The sequence below is a fragment of the Spermophilus citellus genome (genome assembly GCF_964194105.1).
Source record: "Spermophilus citellus genome assembly, chromosome: X".
NCBI lineage: Eukaryota > Metazoa > Chordata > Mammalia > Rodentia > Sciuridae > Spermophilus > Spermophilus citellus.
The window spans coordinates 131,026,530-131,042,579 of record NC_138190.1 but is presented as its reverse complement, the minus strand read 5'-3'; positions in this window follow the sequence as shown (position 1 = coordinate 131,042,579).

Sequence of the window (16,050 nt, the reverse complement as noted above, 5' to 3'; positions counted from 1 at the left end):
TCTCTACACTAGAAAAACTTGCTCACATAAAACTAAAAATAGGATCTCTACCATCAGAAGAAATTTCTTTAGGATCATTAAGCTACTTTTTTCATTCTGACGTTCCTAAAGTAGTATTAAGTTACATTAAATCACCAGAAAGAGAACTACACACCACCATGTATATCTAAAAGTAAGCTTTTAAAAATTTCCAAGACTGTTGCTATCTAATGTCATTTTAATAAACCAGACCAACGTTTTAATTTAACATTTTTTAATTTTACACATTGAGGGGAACAGATACCATATCACAATTTACTATTCTTGTCCTAGTTTATGCACTGATACACCTAGTGAAATCTTTTCAGGCTACCCAGTTCAAAATTGATGAAAAATAAAATTAAATGATTGGGAGTTGCTTGCCAACTTGGAAGTAGAGTTCTTTAATTTTCTGTCCTAAGTATTTAAGTTTTCTAGCATGAGCTATCTGAAATCTCAAACTAAACAATTACTTAAACCCAACTTTTAGCTGCAAGATTGTGCAATGCTTTAGAAACCCATTCAGATACCAGATTGTTACAATAAAAAATCATCTTTTAGATACACATTCAGCCAAGATCATCCCCAAGAAACAATCTATAATATCAACGCATTACTGCATTTATTGTCCCCTTTTTTAAGTAGACAGAGGTGGAGTAATCCTTAAAGTGCAGGTAAGGAAGAGGGAGTTCCCCAAAGCAAAATGGCTTTGGCAGCTGCTGGGAGTCCCTTAGTCCCACCTTTTACTTACAGGATTAGTTCCTCTGGTTTGGTCTGATCCCAGGCACCAGGCATTTTCCACATCTTCTAACTTTTCAGTAGTCAGCTCCCAAAAAGTTCATCCTCTGCTTGCAGTTGTTTTGAGTGCTAGGCTTCCCCAAGAAGGCAGAGTGGGGACTCCTCTAAAGTCCCCTCTGGAGTGCCGAAATTTATGACTGAAAGTTCGGCTGCCATCCCCAAAGCCAATTAATGCCAATTTAATAATGAGGACAGGGTTTTGAGAAAAGTTAAAGCGAGATATCAAAGTTCTTTAAAACACAGCTAAAAGGGGTGTAAAAGGTGAGAACAGAAAAGCTGGTGGTTCTATTGACTTTTGGTCCCTTACAGGAGAAGCATACTAGGGACAATCTAGGCTAAAATTTAGCTAAAGTTATCTCCACACGTCTAAGGCAGATTGGAATTTGGGACTCTGCATCTGTCCAAAGTAAAACAATGCCATCACACTTAACAGAGACACAGACAAAAAGACACACAAAGACATAGATTCCCTTTTCAGATTGTCAAAAAACTGAAAGTGTGTGCTGGTCCCAAGCCAACTGGGGTCTTCCCTTCACAACCCCAAGATCTACAATCTTGTGACTCAGGGAGAATGGAGGGAAGAGGGGGAGGAACAGAAGGTTTGAGTGATAGGATCATGGGGGAAGGGGCCGGAGTGGGGACAGGGACAAGGAAAGACTTCACCCATGTGGGAGGAGATTCACAGAGATCCTGTCAGATTAAGATATATGGCTGTTGATCTGGATGGTCATGTGGCCCCGGCTGAAAAACAATATCTCTGACTTTGCGGATTAGAGGGAGGTAGAAGGATCCTTCTGGGGGCCATTCAACTCCGAGGGTGGGCCATTCTGAAGCACAGAGAGTCTGCCGGGTCTGGCGTTTTACTGAAAAAGAAAGATTCTGGGCCCTTGAGCAGGGACAGAGGCGTGGAATGGCTTTGTCCCATAATGGGAGTTACTCAAACAGGGACAGGGACAATACAAACGCGACACAGACAAGGACAAACAGTAAACGTTTAACACAAGTCCAAGACAAAAATTAGAGTAACTGGCAAAACCTGATGAGCTGGACAATAAAGACAGACAGTAAACTCAACACGAGACAATTAACAGAATTGAGTAGCCGGCAAAACCTGACGGGTTGGCAGCAGAGTACACCTGAGTTGAGGGCGCTTCCGTCCCCCAGTTTCCCGAGTCCTCCAAGGCGTCCCTTGGGGACGTGGCCTGTGGCTTCAGGACATGTCTGTCCACCACCGCCAGGGGGAGCTCACGCCCTCCGCCGGCAGCCACCCTGCCAACCCTTAAACCGAAAACCGAAACCAAACTGACAGCTCTGAGCAATCGCAAGAAAAAGGAAAAAGGCGCCTTACTTACCCCTAGAGGAGTCCGTTGGGGTCTCCTTGTCTGGCGCTACGTGATTTTTCTGCCAACACACCAATTGTAAGGGACCGGCGAACGACGGAGGAAGAGACCACCAAAAGACCGACTCATGCAACAGCAAAAGGGGGTTTATTGAGGATCCAGCGTCCTGGGGCTCCAGGCTCACTCAAGAAGGGAGAGCGGCCAAGAGCCCCGAGCAGGGGTTGAGCAGTGCTTAAGTACACTTTTTTAGGGAGGGCAGGGACTTTAAATACATCACAGTCCCCTTTAACAAATCACCATACACCGCGGGAAAATCAAACAACAACTCTCAAACATGATTAGCACATTCATCGGCGGGAACAGGTCGGGCAGGAGTGATAGGTCAGTCCTAAGGAGGGGGGTACATTCAAACTGATTGGTTTGGGCCCTGAGGTGCCTACATGCTGAGCTGCACTGGGTCCAAGTTGTTAAACAACTAAGTGGTCAGGGGGGATTATTTAATGGGCAGTCCCGGGAATTGTCCTAACAGCTACAGGTATTTCAGGCTTTGAGTGTAGCATAGAAACTTAACAATACCTGGTCCTTTACATTTTAACTCAGGCTTTGCAGCTTAGAAACTTTACAATACTCAGTCCTTTACGTTTTTAACTTCAATTTCTTTTATCCTTTCAATATCCCTTTATTATCCTCCCTTCTGTTAGAGAATCTACTCATTTAAATCATATTAGTATATTTCTGCTGAACATACATTACCATTTAATGTCATGCATGATGATCTTGCATTACCAAACTACTGAAATATAAAGTTGAAAAATTCTCTAGAAATTTTTTTTGTCACATGAGTTTCCAAGAAATTTATTAAAGCTACAATGGTGGCATTTGAAGACTTTCAATTATTTTTTCAAGAATAAAAGCTCTTTTTAGTTTCCAGATTTTGTAATCATAGTTTATTGTTAGTCTAAAACATTGGCTTATAAACAGTGATTTCCATAATAGAATGAGAAAAAAATATTAAAACTTCTATTTAATTAGACTTAATTTTAAAATAATCGAGCATTTTAGCATTTGGTATATACTGTGACAGACACACACTCACACCCTCTATCCTGACTTTGAACACTGTGGGTTGGCATTCATCACCTTTCTCTGGGTCATCTTGCCAGGCTACATAGATTGGAAAGGTAAAAGCACATTTCCCAGATTTCTTTCCATCTAGGGCTATGTATTTAGCTGAGCCTTCACCAGCTTTGTCTATATTTCTAGAATAATAAGAAATATCCTTTACCAGGCATGGTGGAGCATGCCTGTAATCCTAGTGGCTCTGGAGGCTGAGGCAGAAGGATTGTGAATTCAAAGCCAGCCTCAGTAACTTAGTAAGGCCCTAAGCAACTTGGTTGGATTCTGTCTCTAAATAAAATGTAAAAAGGGCTGGGGATGTAGCTCAGTGGTTAATGGTTAAGTACCCCTGGGTTCAATCCCTGGTACCAAAAAAAAAAAAAGAAAGAAAGAAAGAAAGAAGGAAAGAAAAGAAATATGAATTAGCTTATTAAGGAAAGAAAACCATTAAACATTGCTGCAGTCTGGCTGGGCACAAAATAACCGAGCCACCACACAGCCTTGTAGGTTTAAAACAGGAACTCCTTTATTCTCCGCACTCCTGCAAATGCCACGCATGCGGCCATCTCCCCGGACACACCACACCAACGGAAAATCCCTCCTCCAGAAATCCCTCCTCCCACACTTCCCCAACCAATGGGAACTCTCCGGGAATCCCCGGGAGAACTCCAAAGTAGCAGGCCCAGGTGGGCAGCAGGGGTCTAATATACAATTGAATACACAGCTTAACATAACCATTATTATCTCAATGGCTTGCTGGCATCACCTCTCAACCACTCTTCTGGCAAAAATGCCATGGGTCATTCCACCGGCTATGGCTCTCAGCAAAACATTATCACAGGGGTTACAAAAACGACCTACAGAATGAACCTTTCCATTAATGAATAATTCTCCCATCTGCAAGGTTTTAACTAGTTCTCTCAAGATTAGAGAGATATATTTCTAATAAATACACCACTGATAGCAGCACCTTTTACATACATACTACTATAACTGGATTGTGTTCATCTAATAATGAATGATACCTTAAAAAATAGAAGTTGACTTATCTTGCACAAAAAGTCTGGAAGTGTTAGTTCAGGGCTTATACAGTGTGGTTCAATAGTATTAAAGCCTCAGGCTCCCTCTCTTCTGATGCTTCACCATCCTCAATGTGTTGACTGTTTTTCTTGGAGCCATGAGCTGCAGGAATGATGGGAATGTAGTCCATGAACTGTTTTCAAGAAAGCAAGAACCATTGCATAAAACTTAGCATTTTTCTACTTTTAACTTTCAGATATATGCCATATGACACTACTGACTACAAAAGAGGTGGGGAAGATAAAATTTAGGTTTCCCATTTTTGTAGAAGATGCCAGAAAAGGAGAAGCTGGTTGAATTTGGTCAAACTTTGGTACCTTTGAACTTTACAAGCTCAAAGTGTTATAGTCGTGCTTGTTTAATTAAGAGTAGTAGCTGTTATAGTTTATAGGGAGGTGATTTATATCAAGTTTAATGATTACTACCTCTGGGAAAAATAAAATTTTGTGTAATTTAATTGTGTAAGTGATTCTCTTTTTACTGATCTATTAGGACACTTGTTAAAATGCCTGAGTAAATAAGATAAAAACCTAATGCTGCATTTCCAAGCTGTACACAATGCCAATCATTTTTGGATCTTTCTTAATTTTGCCTTTTCTTCTCGCTAAGAATATAAAGTGTTCTTCAGAGGCAATGCAAAATGATAAAAGTTAAGCATACAGCAAAAAAGCAGCTTAAATAGAATTATCTTCATCATTTAAAAATGATAGATGAGCTATTCAAAAACACTAGGGCACACTGCTCTTCACTAGGTACCTGTGAGCAACCATCAGCCACTGTGACAGCCCCAGAAAGAAGGGTGTGCTGCTGGCCTTGGAGGCAAATTTAACAAAGAAACTAAAAGTAATATATGCCTTAGAGAATCATGTAAGCTTAATGTTTACACTCATGGAAGGACATATTTTATTTTATTTTATTTATTTATTTTTTTAAATGCCAAAGTGTCCCATGTTTATTCCATTGGGGTATAGCTGTTTTTTATTCCCAACTACCATAAAACCATAAAAAGTAGTCCACATTATTTGAACATCAGAGAACATTGATATAATTTTAAGAAAAAATATCCACTACAAAGTCTGGGGAAAATATGTGGCATGTAACTCTGTAGTTAATGGATACATTTCAGCATTTTATCCAGTTATAGCAATTGTGTTAAATATGCCATACATAAATAGTTTTTAATTATCGTGTAAGGTATCCTAAAAATATTTTTAAAGCTTAGTCTTTCTGTACTTTTAAATGTAACTGGAATTCTTTAATTTGTATCATTTTATTGTATCAGTGATTTAAAACACATCTGTTGGGGCAGTTCTCAATGTGGGCATAAAGATTTGCTAGTGTTGGAGTGTACCTCAGCAGTAGATTCTGGAATCTAATGAGTACAATGTTTGACATTTTAGTTAATCTTTTCTGAATCCACATAGCTGCTTTTAATTTTGAGGCATATGAATTGATATGGAAGAGTTTGTAAAAGTGGAATTGCCTTAAAATTTAAAGTGAGCATAATTGTTGGGGAGAGGTGTGGTATTTAAATGATTGACAGCATCCTTCATAGCATTAGTTTAAGATAAAGGAGTAGACCGAGCTTCCTTCTTTCCTGGTGATTCTTAAAATTAAAAATATGTTCCAAAATAATTTGGCAGTTTGGAGCCGGGGTTGTGGCTCAGCGGTAGAGCACTCGCCTAGCATATGCGCGCCCTGGGTTCGATCCTCAGCACTGCATAAAAATAAATAAAGGTATTGTGTCCAACTACAACTAAAAAATAAATACTTTTAAGAAAAAAAAATGATAGATGAAGTACTTGGATTACCATATTTCAGCATGTAATAAGTACCACCACATAATTGGCACATCCTGTTTTTTCAGTGCAAAATTTGATTCAGATCCTTTCATCACATACTCATTGCATGGTACAGTTCAGCTTGTCACACTGCTTAAAAGGAAAACAGAGCAGCAATGTATTGACCAGTGGCATATGGATTTGCATTTGTCTTCTCCTGCACTGTGAGCCACAAGCCTAGAATTCTCAGCACACCCACATTGTTAGTATGTTCCTGAAAGCCAACTCACCTGATTTGTTTGTGCTGTAGGAGTAACTAGAAACTCATCTCATATGCTTGGTGCTAAGGACAGAGTCTCAGATAACAAAACCAATGATAGTGTGCAGAATCTTTAGACACAGATTAAAATTTATCAATCCATACTTTGTAACATGGTAGTAAATTTTCTCAAGTATAATATTTCAACTATAATGCACAAATCTATAACACCTAATGTGTTAACTTTGATTTTCAGATCAGAAAAAAAAATTTTGCTTATCTGTCATGAAAAAATGATATGCGTTGATTTGGACTATTCTATTTCAATGTATATCATAAGAATTCTCTGCTTTCTAAACTTGTACCAAAGAAACTTTAATAATAAATTATCTTTAAGTAATATGAGCACAATTTTATTTTTAAAAAGCTTCACACAGTCTGGGATTGTGGCTCAGGGGTAAAGCACTTTCCTCACATGTGTGAGCCACTGGGTTCGATTCTCAACACTGTATATAAATAAATGAATAAAATAAAGTCCATCAACAACAACAAAAAATTTTTTTAAAGCTTTACATAATGGTCACTCTCCATCTTTCTGCAAAAAATGGCATAATATCTGAGACAACTTCTGGGCACATGCCTGTAATCCCAGGGGCTCAGGAGGCTGAGACAGGAGGATTGTGAGTTCAGAGCTAGCCCCAGCAACAGTGAGGTGCTAAGCAACTCAGTGAGACTCTGTCTCTAAATAAAATACAAAATAGGGCTGGGGATGTGGTTCAGTGGTCTAGTACTCCTGAGTTCAATCCCTGGTACCAAAGAGAGAGAGAGAGAAATTCTATAAAATGGGTCCACTGTGCTGACCCCCACATGCTTTCTTTGCCAAAAAGAAATTTACCTGCATCCCTGCCTGGCCTACATGAACAGGATATGTCACATTCCTCAGCAAACTACCTGTTTTCTGCAAGGAAAGACAGGCAGAAAATAACATTGATAAGAGGAACCCAAGTTACTTTGAAGGGAAATAATTTTGTGAATTTTTTCACTGACCGAATTTTGGAAGATAAGGAAAATTCTATGGTTAAGGATCCAATCAGGGGGCTGGGGTTGTGGCTCAGTGGTAGAGCATTTGCCCAGCGTATGTGAGGCAATGGGTTTGACTCTCAGTACCACATAAAGATAAATAAATAAAATACAAGTATTGTGTCCATCTACAACTACAAAAGTCTAATCAGAACTCTCAGCATGGGCAAGGTAACATAGAATTTTCATGGCAGTGGGGATTTGAAAGTCTTATGTCACATTGTTGTCAGTCAAAAGTCAAGAGGTGGACCTGAGTGAGACTCTCTGGACACTTCCCTGGGATCCCCAATAAAATTGGAATGCAGGAGAGGCACTTTGTGTCTTTCCTCTCTGAGAGGACCCACTCTCTACCTTGAGAGAGCCCGCCTTTCCTTTTACTATCCTTTTAATAAACTCATTGTTGTTACTCTGAGCAACATTTCTAGGGTTTGAAGAGGGGGTCTTCACAATGCATCAGTTTTTTGGAAAGCCTCAGCTTTGAAACTACCAAGAGGTAGATATTTAGGAAAGTGCCTGTACCAACTCATTTAAAATCCAGGAATGCTGTGTTTGGTGCTAGAGAATATAAAATCATTTTGAATGTAAGACATTTAAAAGAAACCCATGGAGATCTCACACTGTAGTGAGACAACCAGACAGATGACTCTAATACCATTAAAAAGTCCCCTGGCTCTCCGGAGAGTAATAGATAAAAACCAAAGAAAGACTGATTCAAGATGAGATTTCATAGAACAACAACAACAACAAAAAAGAATTGGAATATATTTTGAAACTATAATTACTAATACATATTATACACATTAACTGTACAAATTAATTTAATTCACCATGGTATTTTCATACTTTCATGCCCATCCACCTTTCTACCCTGTCTCCCCAACCTCTCTTTTTTCCATTCCCCCTGACCTCCTTCCCAATTCCTAGTAGTCCCTCTTCTCTTCTCCATCATATCTTATCCAGAGCCTAATTATACCAGGGCAGTGGTATAGGCCAAAGAAAGTTTCTGGAGAGAGCATGGGAGATAAATGGTTTATTGGTTTGGTGTATTGGGGAAAGCTTACAAGCTTAGACTTGAAAGCTTAGACTGCTCTAAGAAGTGTTCAGTGGTGACAGGCTGACATATAGCACCTCTGTCCCTCACTGTGCTTTGCCAAGAAGTGCCTCATCTCCATCAGAGTGTTTTGTCTAGTGGTGGCTGGCTGGACAAGTGACACATATCCTTTCCACAATGCCTTCAATTCTGCACCCATCTCCACTCAGAGATGGGTTTTAGATGTTAGGCTGCTGGTGCTGTGATGTCATCAGCACTGGCTTGCTCTGTTCATTTGTTTGAGCAACACCCTGAGAAGCAACTGTCCTGGTGTACATTCAAGAAAGTAACTTTCTACACATAGTGCTAACTTGCTGTAATTCCCTGTATGCATAAGAGAACGCCAGTATCCTTTAAGGTAATATGCATCTCAGACTTTCCAGCCCAGGTTTGCTTTCATTGTTCTCTTAACTTGGTAACAATTTTGGGAACAGATAGAGATGATTCAGGGTCATGGTGTTTTACTGTCCCCCTTTGTTATAGGGATTATAGAGGTGTTCCTTTTTTTTCTGCAGTTTCCACATGTAAATGAAAACATGCAATACTTGTCTTTCTGTGCCTGGCTTATTTTGCTTAACACAATGTCCTCCAGTTCCATTCATCTTCCTGCAAATAACAAGATTTCATTCTTCTTTATGACAGAATAATAATCCATTGTGTATATATACCTAAAGGAAAGTGAGGAACTGGGAAACGGGCAAGCGAGAAATGAAAGATGGAGACCAGGCAGAGATACACATGAGAGTTTATTTGTCAGAGCTGACAAATAAAGGTCATCTCTCCATAGATGGAGAGAGGCAACACAGGCTTGGGATTTGGGACTTTTATGGGGCCAGCTCAGGGATTAAAGCCCAGCAGGTCCTAATGAGGGCTTAACCATGAGGTGGGGTTAGTATGAGGGAGTAGTAAGCCTTTCTCAGAAACGCCCTTGGGTGGGAAAGTGAAACTTTTCTTAAAATGGCGATTGTCACTTAAGATGGCCGTCCAGATGCTAAGCAAGGACCTTACATATACCATATTTTCTGTATGAATTCATCTATAGACATGCACCTAGGCTGATTCTACACCTTGGCCACAATAAACATAGGTATGCAGAAGTCTGTTTTGTATGCAGACTTCATTTCCTTTGTATATATACCCAAGAATGGTATAGCTGGATTGTATGGTAGTTCTATATTTAGTTTTTAAGGAAACTCCATACTCTTTTCCATAGTAGCTGTACTTACATTCCCACCAACAGTGTATAAGTGTTCCTACAATTGTTCCTGATTCTCCACATTCTCACCAGCATTTGTTCTTTTCTTTTTTCTTTTTGGACTTGGAAAGATTTATTTGAAAGGGCACAGAGTCCATCCCACCCGGGTCCCCAGAGTGGACTGGAGGGAAGGGGGTAGATTTCAGGGGACTTATTTGCTGTGCTGGATGCTCTTGGGGAAAGACTGTGGGCCCAGCCAGAGCTGCAGCAGAATGACAATATGGCATACATGCAGAGCAGCAGGACATAGACAGGTATGTATTCCTGGAGAGCAAAATGTGCTCCAACACCAGCAACTTGTGTCATCTGCAGAGGACACACAGCAAGAGCATGGTGAGGTGGGCAGCCAACAAGGTCAGGTGGAACGTATGATGCAGGAATAGGACCTCAGAGAGGGGAAGCACCAGTTCACTGTCCTATGAAAGAGAAATTGGCAGCCAAGGTCAAAGGAGTGGGATAGATAGTCAATGGGGTTCTCCAGCATGAAGGGGAACTTCAGCATCACCTGAAAGACAGCACAGGTGTCCAACTTGGGGAAGAAACCACACAAACCAAACTGCATGAGGAGAAGGAATAGCAATCCAGGGGTGAAGAGTAGTACATTCATCTCCACAACCAGGCTGAAGCAGCAGCAGCCCTACCCCAACACTGGGCCAGGAAGAGGTTGATACTGAGAAAGAACAGTGCCATGGCCACTGGGTCATTGAAGAGCCACAGCACAAAGATGCAATGGACGTGGTAAGAAGTGAAGCACGTGAAGAAAAAGACAAAGGGAGATACCTTGCAGTAGATGGTAGATTAAGAAATCAAGTAGCAAAGTGATCAGGTAGAGCACAGAAAAGATGTTCTGTGCAGCTGGACACAGTGGCACACAGTGGACTGTAATCCCAGCAGCTTGGGAGGCTGAGGCAGGAGGATTGTGAGTTTAAAGACAGCCTGAGCAAAAGTGAGGCCCTAAGTAGCTCAGTGAGACTGTCTCTAACAAAAATGGGGCTGGGGATGTGATTCTGGTATAGTTCCCATGAGCTCAATCCCCAGTACCAAAAAAAAAAGTTCTGTGCCATGTGGATATCAATGTCCCAGCCCATAAAGATGTACAGAAAGCTAGCCAGGTAGGCAAGAGGTCCAGTCACCCTGCAGTTGTGTATAATCATATATGCCATTGATGATGCCCTATACCTAGGTCATGTAGGCTGTCCTGTCAAATTCTGTATCTCCACCAGGCAGAGGCAGGAGGCTACCAGCAGCATGTAACACAGCTCCTGCAGCAGTAGGCACCAGTCTTGTCAGGTGCATTGTAGACATTGTTCCCAGACTCTTGCTGGCTGGGCCATGGCCCACCCTTCTTTTTTTTTTCTTTTTTTTTTTTTTTAATAATAGCCATTCTAACTGGATTGAGATGAAATCTCATTGTAGTTTTCAGTTGCATTTGCTTGATAAGATGTTGAACACTTTTCTCACATATTTGTTGACCACCTGTACTAATTGTTTGGGAAGTGTCTATTCTAAAGTCATTTTCCATGTTTATTGGATTAATTGATTTTGCAGTTTATTGAGTTCTTCATGTATTCTTTTTTTTTTTTAAAGAGAGAGTGAGAGAGGAGAGAGAGAGAGAGAGAGAGAGAGAGAGAGAGAGAGAGAGAGAGAATTTTTAATATTTATTTTTTAGTTCTCGGTGGACACAACATCTTTGTTGGTATGTGGTGCTGAGGATTGAACCCAGGTCGCACGCATGCCAGGCGAGCGCGCTACCGCTTGGGCCACATCCCCAGCCCCATGTATTCTTAATATTAATCTTCTGTCAGATGAATAACTGGCAAAGATTTTCCACCATTCTGTGGGTTTTATCTTCACCCTGTTGATTGTTTCCTCTGCTGAGCAGAAGCTTTTCAATGTGATGTAATCCCACTTGTCAATTCTTGCTTTTGTTTATTGTGCTTCTGGAGTCATATCCAGGAAATCATTACCTGTGCCAACAATGTTTTGAAGTGTTGCCTCTATGTTTTCTTCTAGAAATATCAGAGTTTCAGGTCTTATATTGAGATCTTTGATGAATTTGGGGTTGATTTTTGTACCAAGTGAGAGATGGGGTCAAGTTTCAATCTTTACACCATCTTGTTGAAGAGGCTGTCCTTTCTCTAATGTAGGTTTTTTTTTTTGGCAACTTTGTTGAGAATCAGTTGGCTGAAGGTACATGGATTTATTTCTGGGTCCCCCATTCTGTTCCACTGGTCTTCATGTCAGTTTCCATGCCAATACTTTGCAGGTTTTTTTTTTTTTTTTTTTTTTTTTTTTTTTTTTTGTCAGAAGCCATCCATGTACTGTGCATAGACCAAACTGGCATCATAGCCAGTGAACAGGAAAAGCTGGTATCTGGGAACTTCCAGCAACCATCCTGCTGATAAGAGTGCCCAGATACATGTGAGCTCTCATTTAGCTCTGCAAAAATGTTCCACACTGCACAAGAGATGGGGTGACATGCTGCAGCCACATAGCCTCACAGCCTCTCAGAGATGACAAGATGCCAATCAACCTGTCCACTGAAAGACATCACTCCACCCCTGTTACTTTATCCCTGCCTTTGATGTATTCCCTTAAATGAACTACTGGAGCCATTTTCTAGCTGTTCTGTTTCAGCTCCTACCAGGACTGGAAGAATCTATCAGGTACTCCCTTAAAACCAATTCTGACTTTGTCTCTTATTTCTTCACTAATTACTTCAGACTTTAATTTTCTCAGGTGGCTTATTCCCTCCTGCACAGGAAGAATTACTCTGGCAAGGTGCTGGCCACCTTGTGATAGTTCTTATTATGGCTTGGTAGTATGTCTTAAAATCAGATATTGTGATGCCTCCTGCTTTGTTCTATTTGCTTTGGCTATTCAGGGACTTTTGTGCTTCCATATGAATTCTAGAATTGCTTTTCTAGTTCTGTGAAGTTACCTCACTGTGCACACTCCAGATCTGTTATCTATTTAGGTAGTTTGTTTGCAGAGTGCCATCTTCTCCACAATTAGAGCTCACTGAGACTCTCTTTCACCTTTATCCCTGCAGAAAGGAGACTCGCTATCCCTTGGCAATTGTGCTAGACAATATGTTTCTCTTGCTATTCTGCAAGATTTCACCAGGTCTGTTTCTCTGCTGTTGAGTTCTGCTGCTCTCCCCAAAACCATTCACCTCCATATGCAAATATACATCTGTTGCTTTGCTTTCATCCCATAGAGGAGCAGGTGAGTTCTGGTACCACTATTCTGGCATCTTTGTAAATGTCTTTCATTGGATGATTAGATAAACAAAATATTGTATACTCATACAATGGAACATTATTCAGCCATAAAAAGAAATAAAGTACTGATATATGCTGCAACACAGATAGATTTTTAAAATGCAACAAGTGAAATGAGTCAATCACAAAGTCCACAAATTGTATGATTCCATTAATATGCGATATGCAGAATAGGCAAAATCTATAGACACATAGATTAGTGGTTACCATGGGCTGGAAGCAGGAAGTGTATTGAGTTGTGACTGTTTGATTGGTCTGAGATTTCCATTTGGATTGATGAAAAAGTTCTCAAAGAAGATAGTGCTAATGGATGAATATCATTTTGAATGTACCTAAGGCCACTGAATTAAATACTTTAAAATGGTTAAAATGGTAAGTGTCTTTTTATGTCCATATAACTTCAATTTAAAAATCAGCAAAGGATCTGAATGGACATTTCTTTTTTTTTTTTTTTTGGAGTTAAAATTTAATATTTATTTTACAAATTGATATAAAATAAGGGCAAGAAAAGAAACAAAGAGAAAATTATTCAAAGAAAATAGATTTTAGACAGTAAAGCCAAATGATGCAACAAAGTACTAATTACAATTTCTGAAGGAAATAGACCTACAACTTTGTAATAGAGCCAACTGAAAAATAAATTGGTGTATCATAAAATAAGATAAGCACAATTTTCAATGTCAGAGACAGTAAAATCTTGATAATAAATATCCTGGAAACAGGTAGAAGTAAAACAGGGTGGGAATTGATGGGTGAAATTATAGAGGGTAAAAGGTGTTAATAAGAATAATGTTCTGGGGCTGGGGATGTGGCTCAAGCGGTAGCGCACTCGCCTGGCATGCGTGCGGCCCGGGTTCCATCCTCAGCACCACATACCAACAAAGATGTTGTATCCGCCGAGAACTAAAAAATAAATATTAAAAATTCTCTCTCTCTCTCTCTCTCTCTCTCTCTCTCTCTCTCTCTCTCTCTCTCTCTCTCTCCTCTCTCACTCTCTCTTTAAAAAAAAAAGAATAATGTTCTGACCTTGGGTCTTTTAATCCCTGACTACTGCTGCAGACTCTTCATTTATTCTGCTCTGTATTACCAAGGGTCCCAGCACCATCTAAATTCCCATTGGATGAATGGATATTTCTTAAGAGAAGGCCAACAAGTACATGTGTGAGAAATAGAAATTATTATCTGGGACTGGAATCCTGAAAACATCTGCTTCCCCATAGAATAGTGACCACCTCAAATAATGGAGGCTAAAACCAAATGATCATTCCCTGACACCACAAAAATCCCCCTACTTCTTCATTCTCCTATTGTGCCCCAAGCCTCATGTCCTCCACTAGCCCCCCCCACGTTTCTTCCCTGAATAAACCTGTTACTGTTGAGCTACTGCCACTAATTCCTTCATTCGCTTCTTTCCTTCCACATAAAATATCTTAAATGTATTTTGCAAAAAGTCACATTCCCAACAGCATAACTGAGATGACTTCTTTAAAGTCAGACTTATGCTGGGCACAGTGGCTCATGTCTGTAATCCCAGCGGTTCTGCAAACTGAGGGAGGAGGACTAAAAGTTCAAAGACAGCCTCAGCAATGGGGAGGTGCTAAGCCACTCAGTGAGACCCTGTCTCTAATAAAATACAAAAAACGGGCTGGGGATGTGGCTCAGTGATCAAGTGCCCCTGAGTTCAATCCCCGCCCGTCCCTCACAACAAAAGGTTAAAGTCAGACTTAAGTCTTATATTAAATCTTTAATTTCAAACTTTTCATGAGATAGAGGATGTATAAAGCAAGATTGCCACTTGCTAACTACAGGCACATGGCTCATGGCATCTAAAACGATTACTAAAACTATAGAGACATTATTACTATATGGAGAGTTTAGTAACTTAGCAAAACAGTTTGCTAACCTTGGTGGCATGCTAAGACATCAAGCATTATATCAGAACTATCTGATTTCTAGAACTTTATAGTTTGCTTCAATAAAACTTTGGAGTCAGGTGGGGTGGCACATGCCTGTAATCCTAAGTACTCTGGAATCTGAGGAAAAAACGATTCCAAGTTCAGGGGAAAGCCTAGGCAACTTAGTCTGGTCCTATATTAAAATTTAAAAATAATAAAAAGAACTGGAGATGTAGCTCAGTGCTATATTGCTCCTGGGTTCAATCCCCAGTGCCACAAAACAAGCAAACAGTCCCCCCAGGTCATTATAAAAGTAGTTCATTTATCCAGCCTTATAAACCAAAAAGAACCTTTAGAACAACTAAAGATTTAAATAAACCCTAATGAATAAGAATATCAATGGTTGGTCTTAGTCAAACGGAGGAATTACACCTGGAGGCTAACCTGGAAACATTATAATGGCATCCTCAAGGCTGATTTCAAATGTAAATGACCTTAAGTCTCACAGTGGGAACACCTACAGCCAACTCCTTTGTCCCACTGGTCAAAAACAGAAGTGGGGGTGAACCAAACTAGACTATTGACATCAGGTATAAGTCCATTTCTTATAGTACTATCATGGGAGGAATTCCCAGAGAGGAGGAACTCTACTTAAGACAAGTGGAGTCCTTGTGGTATGTAATGAATAAGAATTTCAGCACCCATCAGAGACGCAGATATTTATTTAGGAAAGCAGATGCATATTCAAGGGAGAATGTGGGCTATCTCAGTTAAGAGACATTTGGGGGGTAGAGTAAGAAACACACATTCAAGCAAGAACTTGTGGAAACCAAATGTTTAACATATATTAAAAACACAATACCATGCATAGTCACTGCAAAGAGAACAAAATAGGCATACATATAACAAAATATGTACAGGGTGGCTGAGTGTGAGGGCCAAGAGGTAGCCCAAATTGGGTGATGGAACATTTGTGTAATTTCATTGTAGTGATAGTTCCATAAATTTTCAAATGATATAACATTGCTAGAGCTAATATGTACACACACATACA